This window comes from Neomonachus schauinslandi, chromosome 8 (assembly GCF_002201575.2).
Source record: "Neomonachus schauinslandi chromosome 8, ASM220157v2, whole genome shotgun sequence".
Classification (NCBI taxonomy): domain Eukaryota; kingdom Metazoa; phylum Chordata; class Mammalia; order Carnivora; family Phocidae; genus Neomonachus; species Neomonachus schauinslandi.
This window is the reverse complement of record NC_058410.1, coordinates 83139744-83145743: the sequence shown is the minus strand read 5'-3', so window position 1 is coordinate 83145743 and position 6000 is coordinate 83139744. Positions and strand designations below refer to the sequence as shown.

The window sequence follows — 6000 nt, the reverse complement described above, 5'->3', positions numbered from 1 at the left end:
AGAAGAGAAGAGAAGAGAAGAGAAGAGAAGAGAAGAGAAGAGAAGAGGAGGAGAGGAGAAGAGAGGAGAGGAGAAGAGAAGAAGAGGGGAGGAGAGGAGTGTGTAGGGGAAGAGATTATTGACAAACTGCTCATGTGAATCATCCTCCTTTGAAGGACCGCCTTATGGGGAAATTATACTGTGCTTTGGAAATCTATAAATAGTATGTTCTTAACTTGTTCACATGAATGAATTAGCTATAAACTATAGTCATAATTGTATTCTCAAAATTAGGCCAATAAATGTTTATTGATTTGTTACTTGAAGGGAAGAAGGATGGGTTTATATCTACTGGTCTGGAATTAATTCTGTTATTGAAGGAAAAAAAAAAAAACTACAATCTGACCATAGCATCTGCCATCCCCCAAAAAAAGAAAAGAAAGGAAGAGGAAAGAAAAATCAAGAAAGCTTGGGCCAGAATTTGCATTTGTTTTGCAGTATTATTCCTGAGGAAGACTTCTCAGTGACTAAACACAGTAAGGGCCCCCAGTCCACCTTTGCTACCACAATCACACATTTATACCAACATTTGCAACCCAGATTTTTCAGAAAATGTCTTTTCTCGCCTGCGTGGCTGCAACTGAGTACATGCAATATGAGGGCAAAAATTTACCTGAACTGTTCCCATCTGCCAAATCAGCTTCAAGTAAATGGCCCGATGGGAGAGACAGCTCAAACTACCAGCGTTCCTGAGGTCGACGGAGGTGGAGCTGCAGGCTGAGGTGGGCCGTTCCCTCTCAGATCCCGATCCGTCTTGTCCAGCTACCACCTGACGATGCATCTGCCAGTTTCCGCCTCCGGTCACAAAGCGAGGCGACGAATGGCATCCTCTCAGTCAATGAAACCAGTCATCTCCCTTACAACGGCACTGGAAGAGATATTTGACATTTTTTTCATATATCTTTTAGTTTATAAGTAAATTCAAAACCTCACAGACTTTCCAAGGATCTTGTAAACACCATAGTCGAAAATCAGTAAGTAAGGATCAATAACCAATATGTAAGTACATGAGTAAATACATAAATACATTTTAAAGATTTAATCTGTTCAACCCATGTTAACCAGCATATCTCTTTTAAGCTCTGGAAGTAGGTCCAAAATGGAATTATGTCCAATATGGCAGATCTCCTCCAGCCTCCGAAGATCACACAGGCAGCCTCTCAAGTTTCTCTGAAACAAGCTGCTGTTCCAGGAGCTCCCCAACGAGCTGGTGTCTTTGGGCTTCTGTGTGAGCCCAAAGTGTGGCACAAGTGTGGGAGAATAAAGCCCCGAGGGCTTCTGCACTCAGCTCAGGTTCAAAGGACCAGTTGATGATCGTTAGCAGGGCGTTCCAGGGGTTAGGAAAAGAAAAAAAGAAACATAATGTAGTTGCACTGTTCCGGGAGACACACCGGTATTTCAAGGACAGCTTGGCCTAAAAGTCCAGAAAAATCAATGAACATCTATGCATACCTCACCTGAGGATGGTTTCATCGCAGGCAACCGGTCATTGCTTAGAAAGTCAGCGGCCGGATCAAGCTGATGGGTCAGTGTGAATTCGTAAAGAAGGCTCACATCGTTTTATTGTAAGTGCATCTTAGAAGTGTCAGTTTTGTCCCTGATACAGCCCGTCTGTCCCCATCAGGAAGCCCAGTTGCCCCCCTTGCAGCTACAAAAAGTGACCTGCTCCCAGCGGGGATGAAATAAAAGTCCCGCTCCCCGGCATGGACTGAGACAAAACTGCTGCCCGGTTGCCAGATCCTTCTCAAGCCCAGCCCCGCAACAAAGGGCCTCTATGCTTCCAACCAAGCAACATCCCGAGAGACTTTGAAATCAGAGTGGAGGAAATGGTTGCACCTGAGCGAGGCTGCCAACCATTCCAGCCCCCTGCAGCCTCGGACACGGGGTCATCTCCCAGCCGGAACCCAGCCCAGAGAGAAGGTGGGCAGGGTCTTTGCCGTCCCCCGAGGGGCTCCAGGGGGCCGCTCTCAGAGTTCACGGGGTTCTTTTCTCCCTGATAAAGCACACCAGTAAGAGGGAAGGCAACTCTAAACTCAGAATGAGAGAGAACAGGCATTCTTCTCTACTCAGAATGAAACACTGGGCACATCATCACTTTGCTGTGTCTCATTCTTTGGACTTAAAACCAGTGGTTTAAAAAAAAAAAAAACCCGCTCTCAGAGCCATGAGCCAAGGAGAATAACTCAAATGCACAGTAGTTCCCCCCTTATCCCTGGTTTTTCTTTCCACTGCTTCCGTTACCTGCGGTCAACCTGCACTCGGGAAGCAGATGGTCCTCCTCCTGACGTTTAGTCAGAAGGTCAATAGTAGCCTAAACGCGACATCACCGTGCCTACCTCATTCATCTCACTTCATCGCTAGGCATTTTATCATCACAAGAAGGGTGAGTGCAGTATCATATTTCAAGAGAGACCACATTCACAGAACTTTTCTTACAGCATATTGTTATAATTGTTCTTATTATTAGTTATTGTCGTTGATCTCTTACTGTACTTAATTTATGTATTAAACTTTATCATAGGTATGTGTGTATAGGAAAAACAAACATAGTATATATAGGATTCAGTACTATCTGTAGCTTCAACCATCCATTGGGGGGTCTTGGAATATATCCCTCATGGATGTATTATTAGAATGTAAAGTTTACCATGAAATGTACCATTATTGCTGTGATCAACCATGAAATATCTCCTTCCATTTATTATGATTAAACTGCTGTAAAAGGACTAAGCTATTTTGCAGAAAAATTATAAATTAAAATATTTCCCACATATTTAAGAATTAGGAATCTATAATAAAATTGAACCAAGGGGCGCCTGGGTGGCTCAGTTGGTTAAGCGACTGCCTTCGGCTCAGGTCATGATCCCGGAGTCCTGGGATCGAGTCCCGCATCGGGCTCCCGGCTCGGCGGGGAGCCTGCTTCTCCCTCTGACCCTATCCCCTCTCATGCTGTCTCTCTCTCTCTCTCTCTCTCTCTCTCTCAAATAAATAAATAAATAAAATCTTTAAAAAAAAATTGAACCAGGAATATTTTTTCTGCAATCTCAAGGAATTCCTTGGAGAGCCCACCCCTCATACTGCTAGTGATGTGTGATTAAGTTGGCTACTAAGTTCTACTGCAAATTCCCTTTCTCCAACCTTGGATGAGCCTCCCCTGTTCTGTAGACCTCTTGTTGGTTTGTCCCTGACACCTTCTCACACTGTCACTGCCCCAAGCTCTAAGCCTTTCCCTCCCCACAGCTGACCGCACTCTCTCCTTTACTGGAATTGAAGAGAGCCAACTCAGGCATTCCCAGCGCTGCCCTTCACTCATACTGTGTCCACATCTTTCCCCCATGGTAGAAGACACATCCTTCCACACTGCCAAGGCTAACCCTTCCAACTGTACCCTTGATCCTATTTGCCTTCCTCCATGGTTGCCTTACCCTGTAATAAAGCTACCACTCTTCCTCCCCACCTCAGTCTCACTCTCTCTGCAGACATGCACAAATACATCCTAGAAAACCCGCCTTCAAGTCAGAGGTTTCTGGGAGCTCTGGCCCTATTTTTCTCACTCCATTTGTTGCCAATGTTCTTGAAAGGATTCTTCATTTATTTACTAAATATATATTGAGTTCCTCCTACTTTGTGGAAAGTATCATGCAAGATGTTAGAGAGATAACAAAGACACGGTTTCCCTTCTGGTAAAGGAAATAGGACCCCCTCCGCAAAGAAACATACAGAAATCTACCACTTATGGTAAGTTCTATTAAGAAACAAGGGGCTGAAATAGAAAGTAACTGGGGGTCCTATTGTAGACAGAGTGGGTAGGGAAGGCCACTTTGATGATGGAGTATTTTGGATAAGACTTGAAGAATGAGAAGGAACTCTGGGAAGGGTGGGGAGAAGAGCAGTTCTGGCTGAAGAAACAGGATATGCGAAGGCCCTGTGGCAGAAATAGTCTGGCCTATTTGAAGAGCTGAAAGGACATTGTGGTCAAAGTACAGTGAGCAAGGGTGAAATCAGGATGATCTTGGAGAGGTAGGTGGACATCAGGTCAGGTAGGCCACAGTTAGGATCTTAGAGTTTATTCTCAATTCAATGAATAGCTGCTGGAGGATTTTTAAAGGGAAGTAACAAAATAATTTCCCTCACAGGTGCAGGGGGAAGGAACTGGAGGGAATCAAGAGCCAAATCAGAGAAAGCAATTGAGAAATTGCTCCAGCAGCCTGGCCTGACACCATGGCAGGGAAGACAGCGAGCAGGGGATGATCTGGCAGTATCTTTGGGAGTTAGAACACATGGGACTTGATTGATTCAGGGAGGGAGTGAGGGAAACAAGCGATGAGGATGACTGAGGCTTCTGACATGAGCAACTGGGTGGACGGTCGTGCCCTTGATTAGGAAGCAAGGGGATGCATTTGGGGGAGTGACAGATTTGGAGAGAATAAGTTTTCTGTTTTAAACATGTTAAGTCTAAATGTCTGTGTGCCATCCAGATAGAAATATCAACTGCACATATGTGAATCTGGAGCTCAGAAGAATCTGGCCTGGAGGTGTGAATTTGGTGTGCACCATAAAAATGGTATTTAAATCCAGGAGAACACTTAAGATCACCTGGGAAGGGGGCGCCTGGCTGGTTCAGTCGGTTGAGCATCTGCCTTCGGCTCGGGTCATGATCCCAGGGTCCTGGGATCGAGTCCCATGTTGGGCTCCCTGCTCAGTGGGGAGTCTGCTTCTCCCTCTGCCCCTCCTCCCCCGCTTGTGTTCTCTCTCACTCTCTCTCTCTCTCAAATAAACATAATAAAACCTTTTAAAAAATCACCTGGAAAAAGAGAAGGAGGGGATGGAAGAGGAAAGAAAGTGAGAGAAGAATAAAATTTTTAAAAAGAGAGAACTCAGAACCAAACCTTAAGAATCCAACAGTCGAAGGATGACTAGCATAGGAGGTGCTACACAAGAGGAGCCACCAAAGATACCAAGAGAAAAACCATGCAAGTGAGGAGAGAAGAAAGCTGGGGAGGGCTCAGCAGCTGAGTTGAAAGTTTCTGAAAGGTCTGGCATCATGGAGCATCATCTCCTATCATTTCTGCCTCTCAAATGTAACCCCGCTGTCCAAGGCCAGGTCGAAGGATAAAACCAAAGCAGCCACTTTCTTAGAAATCAGTGGCCATCAATCTCCATATCCAGTATCTTTTCTCAGTCCTCACTGTCCTTGTTTTCTATGAGACTGTGAGACGAGGGATCACCTGGTCCTTTATGAAACTCCCTTCTCTGTTGAGTTTCCATTTACATAACCCATTTCTAGTTCCCTTACTTTTTAAAACATTTATTCTTCTCTGACTTTCCTTTCCCTCCCATCCCTTCAGTGTCTGTTACCCGAGGTGTCCTTGGACCCCTTCTTTGCAGCCTTTTCAGTCTCATTTATTCATGGAGCCTCAACAATCATCCTGTGCCTGATTCCAAAACCCAAATCTCATGCCGAGCCCAATTTCTCTTTCAAGACTTGAGCTCTCTATCTCAATTTCCTGCTCAACGTTTCTAGATCAGAGTCGTGCTAACATTTAAAAAGCACTTATTTGCAAAACCAAACTCTCTGTCTTTGCTCCAAAATCTTCCATTTCCCATTATCGTATTTCTATTTATGGCACAACCATCTTCCCCTTGAAATGTTTAAGTTCTTGTTGACTTAGTCTCCCTTTTCATCCCAGACAATTAACAAACGCATTTCTATTGCACTTCCTAACACACCTCTTTACTTTGCACTCCCATACAGTCCCAGTTCACTTGCCCCATCATTGTGCTAGGTCATGCAGAACCTTGTGGGCCCTGGAGAGGAGCTGGGACTTTGTTCTAAGACACATGGGAAGATCCCAGAGCAGTGTGATCATGGCAGAGACATGATCCAAATATCGTTTTTCAAAGACACTCCCTGATCTAGCTATACAGCATATCTAGCTAATCTCCTGTTCCACTAATCCT

The 6000-nt window shown here is 44.8% G+C and overlaps 1 protein-coding gene across 5 annotated transcripts in view; it reads left to right on the top strand.

Annotated features, from left to right (window-relative positions):
* The window catches only part of KCNQ5 (potassium voltage-gated channel subfamily Q member 5), a 502673-nt gene that overhangs the window by 409425 nt on the left and 87248 nt on the right, over positions 1-6000 (top strand). The window lies entirely within an intron of this gene.